The sequence below is a fragment of the Dendrobates tinctorius genome, unplaced genomic scaffold (genome assembly GCF_039654945.1).
Source record: "Dendrobates tinctorius isolate UK_male_01 unplaced genomic scaffold, ASM3965494v1 ptg000120l, whole genome shotgun sequence".
Classification (NCBI taxonomy): domain Eukaryota; kingdom Metazoa; phylum Chordata; class Amphibia; order Anura; family Dendrobatidae; genus Dendrobates; species Dendrobates tinctorius.
The window spans coordinates 37752077-37771383 of record NW_027361788.1 but is presented as its reverse complement, the minus strand read 5'-3'; the positions used below and the strand labels follow the sequence as shown (position 1 = coordinate 37771383).

General features: G+C 45.2%; 2 protein-coding genes across 11 annotated transcripts in view; one reads left to right on the top strand and one right to left on the bottom strand.

Moving 5' to 3' along the window:
• ANGPTL2 (angiopoietin like 2) overlaps positions 1-2476 on the bottom strand; it is a 57029-nt gene extending 54553 nt beyond the window's left edge. Inside the window, exon 1 of one of the 2 annotated variants that reach the window (XM_073541179.1) lies at positions 1948-2476. The gene's annotated coding sequence lies outside the window, so the exon portion shown is untranslated. The remainder of the gene's footprint in view (positions 1-1947) is intronic. The other variant, XM_073541178.1, reaches the window with a different exon arrangement.
• RALGPS1 (Ral GEF with PH domain and SH3 binding motif 1) overlaps positions 1-19307 on the top strand; it is a 1264350-nt gene that overhangs the window by 669754 nt on the left and 575289 nt on the right. The window lies entirely within an intron of this gene.

The window sequence follows — 19307 nt, the reverse complement described above, 5'->3', positions numbered from 1 at the left end:
AACTTTTCTCTGCTAGTTCACTGATCCCTGGATTGTAGAACAGAGGATTGAGTGTCAGACAAATGACAGATGACCAGAAACTTGATCCATCTTTTAAATCCCTTTTTCCGGGACCCCTACAGTCCCAGCCCAGACACCAGGGGTAATATCAAGATAAGGCCGTAGCCATTGAGGAAATTGTAGGTTCTGCACAGATCAAGAGCTCAGCAAAAAGAAGAGAGCGCTTTTTGGAAACCCGGTGACTTGCAGGTGTACACCACATTAAGGGTCCCGTTTCACATAGTGTCGAACCAGTGATCCTGACAACGATACGACCTGGTAAGGATCGCTGGTACGTCGCTACGTGGTCGCTAGTAAGCTGTCAAAAAGGCAGATCTCTACAACGACGCAGCGACGATCCGTATAACGACCTCGGCGGTCGTTGCTACCTTGTCACACAGCAGCTTATCTGATGACTCCCGCCTGCATCCCTGAGTTCTGCGTCGCCAACGAGGTCGCTCATCGGCATCAAACACAGCGACGAGCGCTGGCCAGCGGGACGCCAACGATCAATAAATGGCCCAGGACATTCGAGCACGATCAGCGTTATCCAGCAGGGGGCCGGACGCCGCTATGTGTCACACGTAGCGAGGTTGCTGTTGCGTCACAAAATCGGTGACTTTTCGGCGATCTCGCTAATGATCTCGTTATGTGAGACGGGGCTTTGAGGCCTATATCTTGCATTGACAAGAAAAAAGCATAATTTGCTTAGAGTCTAGTTTCCAGTTGATAACTAGCTACATGTCAGACCACACATCAGATGACCTGCCTGGAACTGAATCTAGTGTCTGCAGATGCGTCAGATTTGTTCAGATGATGCAGTCCTTTCTGTCTCATGGCAACAGATTGCAAGCTATTAAGACAAGCTCCTTTTAAAAGCAGTCCGAAGCTATACCTACATGAATGCCATTGCTTGTGCAGAGCATGCTGGGAGTTGTAATTTATATATGGCTTTGCTGAATTAAATTTCCCAGCATGCAGTAGCAGCACATAGTCCAGTCATAGCAGGTGGACTACCAGAGAAGATTATGGACCTACAGTATATCAGCCCCAGTCTATAGAGATGCAATTATGTGTTTGCTGGATTAATAAAAACAATCCGCGCTGTGATCACACATAGATTGCTGTATCAGCATATAATCTTTGTGAAATATTCACTCTCAAGAATGTAACGAATGTGGCTACTTGCCCTCAGTCCTGATACATTGTACCAACATTGGCACAGTGGGATTTTCCCAGTAAAGAGTCAATTACTGGAGTCTCCTCAAGAGTCTATTATACATCCTGTCAACTAGAAATTTTCCTCACCGAGCATTAGTATTAGAGCCCCTGACCAATGATGGCTTCAGAGGCTCAATGTTACCCTACAGTCATTATAATGATATGGGGACGGCGGGGAGAAAAACAAAAATACTCATGGAAATCTCACTCAGCAAAACAAAGTGCCTCTCCCTGTTGCTATAGTGATGGCAGCATCCTATACATCTATAGTATCCTTACCTATGGACCATTATGGGAAAATAATAAAACATAATGTAAGAAGCTTGAAGGAGCTTGTAAATGAGTCTACATGCCATGCAGATGCTGTAACCTTATGCTTAAAACTTTTTTGTGGGGGTGGACTTCTTAACCATTTGCCTACATTTTTATGCCCTGTAACATTGTAACTTTATATTAATTGAGTTTATTCAAAATTAGCAACTTTGGTATTCTTTTCATTAAAGTGAAAGAAAAAGATAAAATGGTAACTGTAAAACAGAAATTGTGCATGTCTTATCTTGTCATCTAACTTTTTGAGGGTAGTACTATTTGTACATTACAATTGAGAAAGTTTATCTGCAGACTATGTAAAAGCAAAGATAACACCACTAATATTGCATGGACCATCGCCAGGATAATTTTGCCCACCTTTCCAGGCTCACCTGCTTCCTTTTTGATATCGGACGGATATCCCTTGTGGTCTGCTCGCCAAGTAATCTCTGTTCTCCCAAAAAATTCTCCAGTTCAAAGAATAATAATGATTAAAAAAAAATCCTTGTTTATTTATGGCAGCACTGCATTTGTTGCTGCAGTTGCAGTCTGTTTTATTGTACTCGCATGTCTGTGCTGTTCAGCAGGACAGGACGTTACCTGCTGCCTTGGAACAAGCTGTTCCGAATTTCATTCCTGGATGCAGAGCCCATCTTACTCCTCTCTGCGAGTTTCCTCCTGACAGCCTTATTTGAACCTGAGCTCCTCAGCTCTTTTGTGGTGAAATTACATGATCTGGAAAGAGCAAGAGAGAGGAATAGAAAAAAAAAGTAAAGCTGTACCCAGCATGTTAAAAGCAGCAAGGTCTATGGTTGGACAGTAGTTTTCATCCACTCCCACAAAAGTAAGAGATACGCCAGCAGGAGACACAAGCACACAGCCCCCCTTTCCCTTCTGACCATAAACATGGGAGGGTGGCTGAATCACAACCTTAAAATGGTGATGTCATGGTTCTCTCAGTGAAAACTAATTTGGCATGCAGGAGCTCCACCTCCCTCCTCCCTGGCAGCCCTTGCCTGCAACAAAATTGTCGACCTGCGGGTGAAAAATGTACAATGTGCCTGAAGAAGCAACTGGGCAAACTTGACCAAGAAAACAGACAGGAGATGTCTAGGAACAATGCTTGATAAAGGTTTCTGATGTCTGTGAATACACTGTATCATTTTGTAGAGGAAGTGGAGCATCTAGCACAGGAGTTATGCAAAAATCCACAAGATGACCTATGAATACACATGTCAGGGTGTTCTGTGTGATAAAACACAGAGTGGGTTCATCTAGCTTTGAGCTTTTTCTGTATGTTTACTCTGGATTCATGCTCCGAGGCCACATGAAGGATAATAATATTTATTTTATCAGAACTTCAAGCTTTAAATGGGTTGTCTAGTATAAAATGTTATCACCAATTTATAGGATGACGCTATGTGCACACGTTGCGGATTCTGCTGCGTTTCCGCAGCGGTTTTGGCCCTCCGGAAACGCAGCAGTTCCGCTGACAAGGTACAGTACAATGAAACCCTATGGGTTTTCAAAAACGCTGTGCTCACGCTGCGTTTTTTTCTGCTGGGTTTTGCTGCGGTTTACAAACCGCAGCATGTCAATTGGGCGGTTTCCGCAGCGGTTTCACACCTTTAACATAGTAGAGGTGTGAAACCGCCGGGGCAAAACCGCAGACCAAAACGCAGGAAAAACTCAGGTCACTTTACCTGCAGTTTTACCTGCGTTTCCGCGCGGAAAAACCCGCAGCGGAATCCGCAACGTGTGCGCATAGCCTTAAGCCCCCGTCACACACAGCGAGTTTTGTGACGCAACAGCGACCTCCGCAGCGATCTTGCTGTGTGTGACACCTATCAGCGAACAACCCCCCCGCCGGGTATTGCTGATCGTGCAAGAATGTCCTGGACCTTTTTTTGATCGTTGGTCTCCCGCTGGCCAGCACGCATCGCGTGGGATCGATGGGAGACCATCGATCAGCGAGCTCCCAGCACTGTAAGCAGACGCCGGGAGCTGATATCCAAGGTAAACAGCGGGTAACTAAGCACCGCGCGCTGTTTACCTTGGTTACCAGCTCCCAGCGCGAGCACGCTGGTATCCAGGGTACACAGCGGGTAGCTAAGCGACGCGCGCGCTTAGTTATCCGCGTCCTCGCTGGTCTTGATCTCTGGTGAGTCTGCCTATTTGACAGTTCACCAGCGATCATGTAGCGACACACCACCGCTCCTGACCAGGTCATATCGTTGTCGGGATCGCTGGTGCGTCGCTATGTGTAACAGGGCCCTTACAGATCGGTGGGATTCAAACTGCTGTTGGTACAAGAGTTCAGACGCCTTCATTCTTTCCACCTATAAAGGGGGGGATGTTAAGAATAAAATAAAAATCAAAGCCACATCTGTCTGTGGGTTATGTCTGGGATAACAGCTCAGATCTGTTAAAGTGAATGGGGCTAAGCTGCATTAGCATACACAACCTGTAGACAGATGTGGAACTGTTTTTGGAAAAAACAGCTATGTTTTTCTAATTGTGACTCTTGTTTGCACTGCCAGAATTGGCTGATTTAAACCTCTGGGTGCTTTCATACAAACTGCAGATGGCCAACTGAGAGTTTTGCACAGGAGCACCGCAGCAAGTGACTGACATTTCATGATCGGCATTTGCTCTTGCATCAAGGGATGTCTTTATCGTTCGTAAATATTGCTTTGTCGGCCCTGTTAAAGCTGCATCAGAGGCTCAATTAGTTAATTTGATTACTGAATTTGTCATACTTTCATGCAATACTATATATTAATGACAGAACCCCAAGAGTCAGTGGAGTACATTGGGTGAGGTTTGTATTGATTGTCTTGGGCTTTTCTTTCCTGTGAAGGGATGTAAGCTACTTAATGAGATGGACATCTCCTGTTACTACTGACTGTGACACAGGTTCCCTACTAGTGGGCTAAAAAGCAAATATGCTGCTTCTCACAAACACTACTACTGTTCTGTGTGTAGAGAGAATTTCTACACCTTGTACTTACCTGCTTTATTTCTGCATCTCTCACTCTTTCTTCCAGCGGCCCCCGACGCACATATTGATCCCCAATTACCGTACACACTGACTTTTCCCCGAAGTGGGTCTTTTTTCAATAAATATTCTTGATCAGGCATTTAAATCATTATATATACTAGCTTGGTCTATCGTGTGTGTGTGGGTGCAGTATGAACGGAGATACAAAGTAATCGCTGAAAAACAGTGTTTAGAAATAATAGAATAGATTTCTTCATAATGCAACTTTTTGAGAAAATGTCATTATATCGGCCTCGCTCCTACTTATGTTACTTTACCCAATCTATCTCACTTGATTTCACGTCGATTTTGGCAGCAGTGTATTGCTTTGTGCTCTTGCCAGGATTTCTGTAGCTGTTCTGCTGATGAGTGAGTTTTGTTTTTTTTTTTTTGGGGGGGTGACCAGAAAATACCTCGCTAGCTTTGTTTTTTGACTCCACATGCTGTGTCCACAGCCATTTTTATGTGAAGGTTTTGCTTTTCTGTTCAGAAAATATTTTTTACAGCTTTATTTAAAGGGATAGACCCATCTTTTTCATGACTGGATAACATAAAATTTCTGCAGTGTACACAAGTGGTGGTGAATGCAGGAACAGCTACACTTCCTAATGATTGTAATGATAAAGCGGGTTCTGATGTTTAATGATTTCTTATTCCATTGCCTTGCTTTGTTTAAAAATATCAAAATAAGCCTTACTTACCCCCAGCTGCTTCATCAATGCCTCTCTGCAGCTGCCCCCCCGGACTTTGTTTATATGCATCTGCTTGTCATTTGTGCTGGAAACAGTGAGAGGAAAGACAAGCTATTATTGGTAGAAAAACACGAACAATTGCTGTACAATATAAATGATCCTTAAAACCTTAAAACACACCATATTGAATGAGCTTGTGTAAAAAGGCCCTTATACAGGCCTTCTAAAATCATTCCCAGGCTGTACAACCAAAGCATTGAGATCCAACATCACTTTTAGCTTGTTTCACAGGAGTAAAGATGTAACAGTACTACCAGATAACCAGAAATAGTCCCATTTTAGTTTTAGGGTTTTACTCCAAAGTTTCCATTGAACAAACTTCCATGTATACAGTAACTCATACCCCTCATCCTTCCTACTGTCTCTGGCCATGTGAGTGGTTGCTGAGTTTTTCATTTTCTCTCACAGATAAAGGCCGATCATTGCTATAGATCTAAGTCACTTATCACAGCAGATACATTACCACCAATTGAGCTGGTAAAAAAATGTTCATTCCTGATCTTTCTTGTAAGTCCCAGGATCACAGGACTCATTATTAAAGGAAATTGACGTCTGTGAAGCATATAGTCACATTAAGAGGATGAATCGATAATTATCCACTAGGGACCAAAAGAGCAATGTGTTCTCGGGATGTGGAAGTTGTTCCTCTAAAACTATTTAGAAAGCAGACGTTCCTCTGCCTTGGAGTTGGCTAAATGTCAACTCAACGGAAAATCTAAGTGTTCACAAGTTACATGCAACGTCATAACATAGTGTCATACATAGATAAAATAAATGGTGGCGTGAACCCAAAGGGTATCTTATCCTTGATATTTCTGCACTTCGTTAATATTTGAATCATTTCATGTGTCGGGATAGTTGTAGGGTCGAACATTCTTTGGTTCATAATGGTCTTTGAGGTCCAAATCACGGCTTGATCTTAAGGCCCCGTCTCACTAAGCGATCTCGGTAGCGAGATCGCTGCTGAGTCACAGCTTTTGTGACGTAACAGCGATCTCACCAGCGACATCGCTGTGTGTGACAGCGATCAGCGAGCGGCCCCCCTGCCGGTATCGCTGATCGCTGGAAGAAACCTCTGGACATTTCTTTGGTCGCTGGTCTCCTGCTGGCCAGCACGCATCGCTGTGTGTGACAGGCGGGAGCCCAGCAATCAGGTGTAAAAAATAATAAAAAAAATAAAAAATATAGTTATTCTCACCTTCCGACGTCCCGTTCAGCCATCCTGCCTCTCTCCACGCTGCGGTCCCAGTGATCCTTTGCACGAATGACCGCGAGACTTTGTTATCCCTCGAGACCATGACATCTCGTGGTCATTTTCGCAAAGGCTCACTGGGACCGGAGCGTAGAGAGAGGCAGGATGGCTGAACGGGACGTCGGAAGGTGAGAATAACTATATTTTTTATTTTGATTCTATTTTTTACAGAGATGGCCAGCGATGCCGGGCGCTCGGCATCGCTGTGCTGATCGCTGGTGAAGCTGTCTGTGTGACAGCTCACCAGCGATCACATAGCGACTTACCAGCGATCCTGACACCTTGATATCGGTGTCGGGATCGCTGGTAAGTCGCTTAGTGTGACGGGGCCTTTACTGTCACTCAGCCTTGGACATGAAACCTGCACTGTCTGATTCTACAAAATACATAAATAATCAATAATGATGTGGTACAAGCGATGCACTGCTCATAATACATACGTACAGGGAAGCAACATGAAAAAAGCTTTTTCTATTAATGATCTTGTTCCAATTATTGTTTACAAATGCATTTTGTTTGTATCACTTGTGGGATTGCAGACCACTTATGTGTATTCAAGGGAGACTTAATATGTCTCATTAGTAATCCTCCTCTCCAGTGATTGATACCACTGGATCTTTGCACGGAATGGTGATACCTGCCACACGTACCATCAATAAGGCTAGGTGAGGCCTTTTTTTATTTTCAGTTTCCATTTGCAGCAAGCGGACAGAAGCGCCATTTTCATTATAGGCTCAGAGTGTGGGTGCACAGACACCCTCAACATTGTTTTGGAAGCACCCGTCTAGTGTAGCTATTGGCAAGAAATAGCACTGTCATTAGGGCTTATTCAGACACTAGTGTTTGTCACACATGTGCTGCCTGTTTTCCATGGTAGAAACATAAACATTATATTCTATGGCGCTAGTCATGTTTCTTTTTTTTTTTGCACTCTTAACGAAAAGCAGTGATATTCTAATCTTTCCTCAGAACCAAAGTGTCCACCAGACTAGAGTAGTGTGAATCTTTTTGGTTATCTATAGAGTTGAGCGACTTTTGGTTTTTTAGGGTCGCGTTTCGTTTCGTGAAACCCGACTTTTCCAAAAGTCGGGTCAAGCAAGATCGTCCGATTATAGGGAAAAGTCGGGGTCGTCCCGAAACACGAAACCCAATGTAAGTCAATGGGGAATAAAAGTCGGCAGTGAGAGGAGGACAGGAAACACACCTACAGTGCCCATTTGAATGCCAAAAGCATCAATTCTTCTTACTTAAGCTTGTCAACCTTAATTAACTTCATAATACAAGTTACGCACTGAAAAATGGGGGTTATTTGGCTACAGTTGTGGGGGGGGGAGGGCTGGCTCCAGGTTTTCATGTGCCCTGGGCGAAAGAGCGCCCCTTTAACACATACCACAACTCATCATGCTCCGATACGGCAGAGAAATAGCGGTATAGTACAATGAAAAATACTTCACTTTTTACATCTCATGACGAGGCCCATCTATTTCTTCATACAGAATCATTGGTCCCATATAATGTTTGAAACAGTATATGATGTGCTCCACATAATGCTACAGTATATGTTGGTCCCCATGGATGAAGCTCCACTGTCTTATGGGCCCAAATAATGCTCCAAACATAATGGGCCCCATTTCTAATGCTCTAGTGTATAATGGGCCCTGTAAATGCTGCTCCAGTGTCTGATGTCCACCTTTGGAATGTTCCAGTGTATGGTGGGCCCCATCTATCATTCTCCAGAGTATAGTGCTCCCCAAAAATTGCTGTCCCAACATTGAAAACAATCAAAAAAGTCTCCTCGCTAGGGAATCCCTGTACTTGTCTGGACTCCTCGTCGTCCCCATCTTCCATCTCACTGCACAGTATTTCAACTTTGCAAGTGCTGTGATCCTGAGCAAGCAGGGGGGGCCCACTCGTTGGTGACAGCACTGGCACAGGGCCCCTGATAGTACGGTGGTGTGTCTGATGGTGGGTGGGCCGAACCTGCACTTTCATCTGCAGCTTCCTCTTTGTCACCGTGTAAGATGGAACTGTATATGGGAAGGGTAACCTGAGTTTCATCAGGGTCAGATTCAGGCCGTGTAGCGTGCGAGGGGAATGTAGTGGTCTGGGTCAATGTACCAGCAGATTCATCGAGCAGTGGCTGGGCATCACTGCACTTGTGTTGCCCCCAGGAGTACGGTCGCCACAGTGGCATTACCTTCCTCCTAGGGAGTGTGATGTCATGCTTGGGAGCAACGAACGATCTCTCTAGCAGGTTAACTGATTGGGCGGCGTTATTCCCACGAGTCATGACCTCCAAACAGCGTTCATGAAGGCAAAGTGTTTGTTTTACGTGGGCAGTATGGTTGCAAAGCTGAACCTTAAAGGAATGTCCAGAAGGGCACCACCAGGAGTGGAGCCTACAGTTAAATTCGACTCCACCTGGGAAACCTCAAACATGCCAGCTACAGAACAGATGCACACATTGCAAGCTTAATTCCGTTAACGAACGAGACTCCGTCATGCCCCGCGGTCCGAATCCGGCTTACTAGAGGGACACGTGAGGCTCTGGCACATGAGATTGGCCAATAACTGGTGTGTCATGCCCTTACATGTCCGTGGCTGCATGTGCGCTACACTGAAAAGGCCAGCGTTTGTCGCTTACAGGTGCAGATAACCCGCTGAACAACGTTAGTGATGGGGATCACTGATTACAATTATTACCCGCGAACAATGATTTCCCAGTAAGTGCAGGTCAACCGCAGTTCCGGAATTAGGCCTAACCGTCATTCCTGAAAAAATGAAAAACTTACGTGTGCTGTAGCTTGCTTAACAGCTCGCCAGCAGTTCTCACGCCCAGTATGGATTACACGTGATTGCAAAAAGGTGAGAAAGGGTACCGTATCCCCAGATAACATGTATGGATAGCGTACACATTCAAAATATATGTCTATACATCAGGAGGCAGGCTCAAACGGTGTCAGGCCCAGTATGGATTGCACGTGATTGCACAAAGGTTAGAAAGGGTACCGTATCCCCGGATAACATGTATGGATAGCGTACACATTCAAAATATATGTCTATACATCAGGAGGCAGGCTCAGACGGTGTTAGGCCCAGTAGGGATTGCACGTGATTGCACAAAGGTTAGAAAGGGTACCGTATCCCCTATACATCAGAAGGCAGGCTCAAACGGTGTCAGGCACAGTATGGATTTAACGGCCCAGACTACACAGCGGAGGAGCAGGGAGAGGTAAAGATTGCAAATGCTGGGGCCCTGCCCAAGCAAGGGGGGCCCACTCGTGGGCGTCGGTACTGGCACTGGGCCCCTCATAGTACGGCGGTGTGTCTGACGGCGGGTGTGCACCACCACCGTCAGAGACACTTGATTGCACTATGAGGGACCCTGTGCCAGTGCCCGCGCCCAAGAGTCGGCCTACCCACCTGTCCAGGGCAACGGAACTCGCACGGTGTCGTGCGCTAGGTGGTGACCCCGGCCATGGGGGGGGGAGGCAGCACAGTTAGGGAGTTTTAGAAAGTGGCATATGTTGATGTTGGACATTCAGCTGATGCAAAAGGTGAAATAGGTGAAGTCCCAGGAAGAGGTGGACCAAAGCAAGCCATTATTTTGTCACCCTATGTGTCATCAGGGGAAGGTGGGACAAAATCCTTGGAAACCCATGCGTGGTTCATTTTAATGAAGGTTAGATCATCCACATTTTGGGTTGACAGACGGGTCCTTTTTTTCTGTCAGGATTGATCCAGCTGCACTGAAGACTCTTTCCGATAGCACACTTGCAGCTGGGCAAGCGAGCTCCTGTAAGGCATATTGTGCCAATTCAGGCCAGGTGTCCAGTTTAGCGGCCCAATAGTCAAAGGGGAATGACCTGTGTGGGAGAACATCGATATGGGAGGAAAAGTAGTTTGTAACCATAGTTGACAACTGCTGTCTCCTGTCACTTTCCATCGATGCAGTATTACCAGTTGTGTGAGTGGTACTTGAAAAATCAGTCCACAACATTGTCATGAAACCCCTGTCTCCAACGCCACTTCTGCTGTGTGCACCACGAACACCTCTGGCAAGCTGCCCCCGGCCCGTACGGCTCGTGTGAGAACCATCACCGCTGCTGTGTGCTGGGAATGCCTCAAGCAACCGATTTACCAGAGTTGCTTGTTTATTAGCCAATATTAGGTCAAGGTTCTCCTGTGGCATGATGTTTTGTAATTTGCCTTTATAGCGTGGATCCAGGATGCTGGCCAACCAGTAGTCGTCATCGTTCATCATTTTGGCAATGCGGGGGTCCCTTTTTAGGATCAGCAAGGCATAATCTGACATGTGAGCCAATGTTCCCGGTGTCAATGATGCACTGCGAGTGCTGGTTGGAGGAGCACTTTCTGGCAAATCCACATCCCTCCAGTCACGCACAAACCCTGTACCAGACCTTGCCACGCCAACATTTTCACTTGCCCCACGAGATGCATCCTCCTCCCCTAAGTAATCATCCCCATCATCCTCCTCCTCCTCCTCCTCTTCTTCCTCCACCTCGTCCAGGAGAGGTCCCTGAGCAGACAATGGCTGAATGTCATCAAGGATTCCCTCCTCCTCTTCCTCCTCATCAACATTGGCTGCAGAAGCCTGCTCCTTAAGGTGCGTCAAAGTTTGCATGAGCAGACGCATAAGTGGGATGCTCATGCTTAGGATGGCGTCGTCTGTGCTTACCAGCCGTGTGCATTCCTCAAAACACTGAAGGACTTTACAGAGGTCTTTCAGCTTCGACCACTGCACACCTGTCAACTCCATGTCTGCTCTCAAAGTGCCTGGCCGTGTATCCTCCCACAAATGCATTATGGCCTGCCTCTGCTCGCACAGCCGCTCCACCATGTGCAGGGTGGAGTTCCACCTTGTTGCAATGTCGATAATGAGGCGGTGGTTGGGAAGGTGGAGCAATCGCTGCAGCTTCTGCATACGAACGGAGTGTACAGGCGACCGGCGGATGTGCGTGCACAGTCTTCGCACCTTCTGGAGCAGGGCTGTTAACTCCGGATAATTTTTGAGGAAGCACTGCACCACCAGGTTCAAGGTGTGAGCCAAGCAAGGTATGTGGCTGAGTTTTGAAAGGGCTATGGCTGCCACAAAATTACGGCCGTTATCACTAACTACCTTGCCTGCCTCAAGATGTACACTGCCCAGTCATGACTCAGTTTGTCGCTTCAAGTACTCGGCCAGCACCTCGGCGGTGTGTCTGACGCCCAAACACATCATCTGCAACACAGCCTGCTGACGCTTTCCACTAGCTGCTCGATAGGGGGACACCTCGTGTGCAACAGTGGCAGCTGCAGATGGAGTGCTCGTACGACTGCGCTCTGTGGACGAGCTTTCGCTTCTGGAGGAGGAGGAGGAGGGTCGAACGCCTACAGCCAACTGTTTCCTATACCGTGGGCTAGGCAGCACTGTCCCACCACCGCTGTCCCCTGTGGACCCTGCATCCACCACATTAACCCAGTGCGCAGTGATGGACACGTAACGGCCCTGGCCATGCCGACTGGACCATGCATCAGTTGTGAGGTGCACCTTTCCGCTCACTGACTGCTTGAGTGCATGGACAATGCGGTCTTTCACATGATGGTGGAGGGCTGGGATGGCTTTGCGAGAGAAGAAGTGGCGACTGGGTAGGTCATAGCGTGGTACTGCATAGGCCATGAGTTCGCGGAAGGCTGCGCTTTCCACCAACCGAAAGGGCATCATCTCAAACGAGATTAGTTTGGCAATGTGGGCGTTCAAACCCAGTGTACGCAGATGAGAGACTGAGTACTTTCTTGACCTACTCATAGTGTCTGGGAGGGTGAGCTGGACTTGAGAGCTGCATATGGTGGAAGTAGCGGTGGACAGGGCGGACTGAGAGAGGGTTGATGATGGTGATGGAGTTGGTGTTCTTTCTGATGGCCTAGAATCAGTCTTTCGTTGATATAACAGTGGGATTCCCTGACTGCTGTGGCCTTGCAACGACACCTCAACATTTGCTGCTGTGCTAACCGGTGGGCTTACAGTGGGGGAAACAATGTAGCGTTGCTGACTACCTTCGTTGTGATCAGTTTCACATGTGGCACTTGAGGTTTGGTGTTGTGTCCACGCTTGCAAGTGCATGGTGTTTAAATGTCTAAGCATGCAACTGGTATTCAAATTTTTCAGATTTTTCCCTCGGCTAAAGGTCTTTGCGCACTTCTTACAGATAACCTTGGCCTGATCATGAGGATTTTGTTCAAAAAAGTGCCACACTGCACTCTTCCTACTTTGGCACACATTTTGCGGCCTAGCACGCTGTGATGTTTTGACCCTCTGGACAAGCTGTCCAGCAACTCTTTTGATTTTTGGAACCTGTCTTTGGAGTGCTCCGGGCCTGCCAGATAACAGCTGTTGCGATGTCGATGTCTGCTGTGGATGCTCCCCCTCCTCATCTGAGCTATTGGAAGCAGCACCCTCTTCCCCCAATGGATGCCAATCTGGGTCAACAACTGGGTCATCCATCACCTCCTCTTCAATGTCATGTGAACCTTCCTCTGTGTCACCGTGTATGGTGGTATAGTGTGCGGGAAGGGGCACCTGAGTCTCATCAGGGTCAGAATCTGGCTCTGTACACTGCGAGGACAATGTAGTGCTCTGAGTGAATGTACCAGCAGAATCATCCATCAGCGGCTGTGCATCAGTGCACTCCATGTCAGATTCATCTTGGCCTGGGTAATTCACCATTTGACTTGATAATCCAGGCATGGTATGTGAAAACAGCTCCATGGAGTAATCAGTAGTATGGCCTGCGTCATCCTTCAATCTTGGTTGGGGTGAAGGACACAAGGAAAGGTGTGGTTCATGAACATGAGCCTCCAATGACGACTCAGTGCTTTTACTTTTTACAACTGAAGAAGAGGAGGCGATAGAGCTGGAGGCTGAGTCAGCAATGTAAGACAAAACTTTTTCCTGATGCTCTGGCTTTAAAAGCGGTTTGCCAACTCCTAGAAAACTAAGCCTTCGAAGCCTTATGGAGCCAGACGATGACGCAGGCTCAACACCTCCTGCATTCTGTCCTATTTTGCTCTTGCCACTACCATCAGATCCACCACCAACACCATCATTACCAGCTGCCAACTCCCGCCCAATTCCACGGCCTCTTCCACCAGCCTTCCTCATTTTTGGTAGAAATGTAGATAAAATCCAACAAACTATATAGTAATGTAAAACAAGGTACAAGGTGTCTATAGGACAGGGGAGGTTTTGAATTTCTGCTCACACTAGTGGACACTAGACACTTTTGGATTGTGTGAGGCCCACTGAATATCTGAGCGCTATGTCACAGGCTCGATGGCACAGCTGTGACCAAAGTGACTAGAGGATAAGGGAGATTTTGAATTTCTGCAGACACTGGACACTTTTGGATTGTGTGAGGCCCACTGAATATCTGAGCGCTATGTCACAGGCTCGATGGCACAGATGTGACCAAAGTGACTAGAGGATAAGGGAGATTTTGAATTTCTGCAGACACTTGTGGACACTGGACACTTTTGGATTGTGTGAGGCCCACTGATTATCTGAGCGCTATGTCACAGGCTCGATGGCACAGCTGTGACCAAAGTGACTAGAGGATAAGGGAGATTTTGAATTTCTGCAGACACTGGACACTTTTGGATTGTGTGAGGCCCACTGAATATCTGAGCGCTATATCACAGGCTCGATGGCACAGCTGTGACCAAAGTGACTAGAGGATAAGGGAGATTTTGAATTTCTGCAGACACTTGTGGACACTGGACACTTTTGGATTGTGTGAGGCCCACTGAATATCACAGCGCTATGTCACAGGCAGAAATTGGCTAGTGTATCACAAACTACAAGGTGTATGTAGAATTGGGCAGAGTAGGAATCTCCCTAGAGTGCAGGTCTGTAAGAACGGAACATGTCCTCGACTTATTCTCACAGAGTGACACAGATAGCTTCACTGTGGCTGTGATAACAGCCGTTACACGGTACTGTGTGAGGAGCGTACACCGCTGTATGGTGTGAAAAAATGCACGCTCAGTACCTCAGCAGGACAAAAAAAAAAATTGGGATTGCTTTTAAAAAAGCAGTTTGCAGCTCAGTACCTCAGCAGGACAAAAAAAAAAAATTGGGATTGCTTTTAAAAAAGCAGTTTGCAGAGCAGTGGGTAAACAGCAATGCAGCTGTCAGGAAGCCTTAGAAGGCAGCCCAACAACCAACACCACTGATACACTACAATATAGCCTCCCCTTGCACTGCACACACAGTGACTGGTGTGTTGTACAGGCACAATCGCTAGCAGCAGAAGCAGTTTTTTTTTCTTCTTCCCTGCCTAACGCTCTCCCTACAGAATCAGCAGCAACCTCTCCCTATGCTAAGATCGGCAGAAGTAAGATAGCGGTCGGCGTGCACGCCCTTTTATACCCCCTGTGACGCCCACCAAAGCAAGCCAATCACTTGCATGCCCTTCTGAAAGATGGTGGTGACCCGTGCCTATGTCATCACGTTGCCCACAGTGTCCGTGGATCCTGATTGGCTGAAAAAGAGTGCAAAACAAACTTTTTAAACGCGACTTTGGCGCGTAAGTCGCCGACCTCATCCTAGGGTTGGGTTTCGTTTCATGAAACCCGACTTTGCCAAAAGTCGGCGACTTTTGAAATTTTTCGACCCGTTTCGCTCAACTCTAGTTATCTATGAAAACCATTATATTTATTTATCTGCATGTGCAGTATATACAATGTCTAACCAAAAAAATATTCACGTTGCCCAGATGGGATGATTTTAACAGGATCTTGAGTTTCCCTTTAATAAGCATATTAGGAAAGTTACAACTGGATATATCTGGTATAATATAGTGTTCTCTGCCGTGTAATCTGTTGACTTGTTTACTGCGGGTGTTTATTTAAGCAGATTAGCCAATCAGTAATTTTATAAATCACTGACATCTATAACTGTGGAGTGTCCTTTCCAGTGTGTAGACTCTAAAGCCGCAGTGTAATCCAACGTTTACTGATCACATTTATAATCCTCTGTTCACAGACACCCTCACCTCCCTACGCCATGTTTTCAACACTTGCGTAAAACCAAAACCTGATGAAAACGTAATTAGCACCGATAATCACTAAGCAAACCTAACCATTAAATGTTTAGCTTCGGCCTGTATACGGCGCAGGTGATGAATTGCTCCTGTGTAGCGACCCTTATGAAGAATGATGCTTTATAATCCAGGAGCTCATGAAATGCGCAGTGTAAAGGATTAATTGGCAACACAGGCCGTCGCTGCCTGACATCAGATGTTTGGCCTCTATCAGCACCTGTATGGTAGCATTGTAAGATATGGGCTCTTATTTGTGTTGTGTAACTTAACAGAAAAGCAGCAATTTGCCGAGGCGGTATTAATAACTTCTTTAGCACATGTCAGAAGTTTGGCAGAGATCTGTGACCGTTAATACTTTTCTGTGCAGAATATTAGGTAACAGGAAGGCTTCTGACAGAGCCAAGGCTAATATATCGATTCAGCTTTACTCTGTATTTGTAACTAACCGCTTAACCTTATGCTCTGATTATATTTCCCTGTGAGGATTTAGTGCTGACATATTGCATCATGATGGCGGTGCTAACTCCTTTGTCATTATATCAGTACTTTTTTCCATCGTGTAATGCATATCCCCGTTTTCATCGCGTGTGTTCAACAAGCCTGTGGTATTTAACACTGAATGGGGGAAGGTGTGACTAGTCGGTCAGTCAAGCTAGCTCTATAGTATATTCAAGGTTATTCCCTCAAAAGTATAGTATGTTCTTATCACTTGTTGTTGTTGTTGTACAGCCCAACAAACAGTTTCTTTCTTGTACCTTTGTCTTTTTTTATTTCAATCTGCCCTGTTTGCATCCAGCGTCACATTGCTGATTTTGGCGGTCCTCCTCTTCTTTGCTAAAACTACATTTCCCAGTAGAACTTGCTTCTCCTCAGTGCTGCAGACCCCCCCCCCCCTCTTTTGTGTGCTCCTGGCTAGCCCCATCTCTTTTTATTATCATCAAGCTAATCTATGTTTAGAATTCACCTTGAGCCTCTGCACCTTCTGCTCTTGTACAATAGATCTATCCGATTGTATTTTCTGCCATCTAAATCTGTATAGCTGCCCTTGTGGTTTTACATCATTAACTGGTTAGAGCAAAGCTCAACTTTCTTACCCTTCTCCACAGGGGCAGTACAGAGTTGTGTTTGTTTCCTGCTGCTGACAGATAAGTTTTGTGAAACTGCAAATATGACACTATTGATGCATATAGCAGAAGATAATTCTCTGTCATATGCATCAATAAAACGACATTGGTAGTTTCACATCACTGGTCTCTCAAATCCTGGTAACAAATACAGCTCCACTACACCATGTTCCAAATTATTATGCAAATTATATTTTTCTCTGATTTTCCTAAATGGTCGGTGCAAATGACAGTCAGTCTAATAAAGGTCATCACCCGTTAGAGTATACATCGAATTTTATTGAAGAAACCTCCCAATGATAACCATATAATCTCCAAATTGAATAAAAACTCACAATGCACTCTTCCAGTTTATTAGGCACAGTAGAATTTCTAAAAATTTGATATGTTTTAAAGAACTGAAAATGCTCGTTTGTGGAATTTGCAGCATTAGGAGGTCATATTCACTGAGCAAAAAAGCTATTTAATTCCAAAACATACTAACAAGCCAAGTTACATGTTAACACAGGAACCCTTTGATATCACCTTCACAGTTCTTGCATCCATTGAACTTATGAGTTTTTGGAGAGTTTCTGCTTGTATTTCTTTGCATAAAGTCAGAAACGCCTACCAGAACTGCTGTTTTGATGTGAACTGCCTCCCAGCCTCATAGATCTTTTGCTTGATGATACTCCAAAGGTTCCTATAGGGTTGAGGTCAGGGAAAGATGGTGGCCACACCATGAGTTTATCTCCTTTTATGCCCATAGCAGCCAATGAGCTGAAAACCATTATTTTTTTTTCTCTTATATTGATAGTAGATTACAGAGTATGGCCCCATCTGCGCATATGTTCGGATCCCAGAAAACTTTTGGTTGCTACTGTAAGTCACTTATGATAAATGAGGGTATGGACAGAACTACAGGGACTCGCTGCTTCTGCTTTCTGAAGTAACACATTTCACTGTATGTTTTATCACAGGAGTGAGTGTTTCTGTCAAATCTCCAGCCTTCTGAACTGGCCTACAGGATTCATGGTGTGGCAGAAATACTGATTTCTATGATAAAACAGGTTGGGAAATGTCTTACCTCAGAAAGCAGCAGCTGTGAAACCCTGTTGTCTTGCCTGTATACTCACATACAATAAATGACTTATGCTTCCTCCCCTGACCTGTATCTACCAACCATGAACTGGAGCAGTTATGCATGGTCGAGCACAGCCATATCAGGGCAGATTTAATAAGATTATCTCAGCACCAGAGCATTTTTCTAACACATCCAATGCATCATTACACCTTTCTTTAACCCCTTAATGACCGGAGCTTTTTTCGGTTTTGCGTTTTCGTTTTTCAAGAGCCATAACTTTTTTATGGCCGTGTGAGGGCTTATTATTTTGCGGGACGAGCTGTACTTTTGAACGACATCATTGGTTTTAGCATGTCGTGTACTCGAAAACGGGAAGAAAATTCCAAGTGCGGTGAAATTGCAAAAAAAAGTACAGACCCACACTTGTTTTTTGGTTTGCTTTTTTGCTAGGTTCACTAAATGCTAAAACTGACCTGCCATTATGATTCTCCAGGTCATTATGAGTTCATAGAAACCAAACATGTCTAGGTTCTTTTTTATCTAAGTGCTGAAAATAAAAATCCAAAGTTTGCTAAAAAAAAAATAAATAAACTTGCGTCATTTTCCGATACCCATAGCGTCACCATTTTTCGTGATCTGGGGTTGGTGAGGGCTTATTTTTTGCGCACCGAGCTGATGTTTTTAAAGATACCATTTATGTGCAGATATGATCTTTTGATCGCCCGTTCTTGCATTTTAATGCAATGTCGCAGCGACCAAAAAAATGTAATTCTGGCGTTTCAATTTTTTTCCCGCTGCGCCATCAAGTTAATCCTTTTTTTATTGATAGATCGGGCGATTTTGAACCCGTCAATACCTAATATGTGTATGTGTGATTTTTTTATTTCATTGTTTTATTTTGAATGGGGCGAAATGGGGTTGATTTAAACTTTATTTTTTTTATTTTCAGAATTTTTAAAACATTTTTTTTAAATTTTGGCATGCTTCAATATCCTCCAGGGGAGGCTAGAAGCATCTACAACTCGTTCGGCTCTGCTAAATATAGGCGATGAACAGATTGCCTATATGTAGCAGAATTACAGCTTTGCTATGAGCGCCGATCACCGGGTGACGCTCATAGCAATGCCTCTTCAACAACCATAGAGGTCTGTAGGAGACCTCAGGTTGTTATGGCAACGCATCGCTGACCCACGATCATGTGACGGTCGGCGATGCACGTATTTCCGGTAAAACTTGACAATACAGGTCTACGTGTCTGAGACAAACGTGGAAAACTCATAGATAGCTTCCTAGTTGCATCCTAGTGCTGTCTGTGTTTCATTCACTGATTGTGGGAAGAAGCTTAAATAACCATTTGTATTTTGTTTTCTTTTATATGATAAAAACTGATGGTAAAAATGGACACA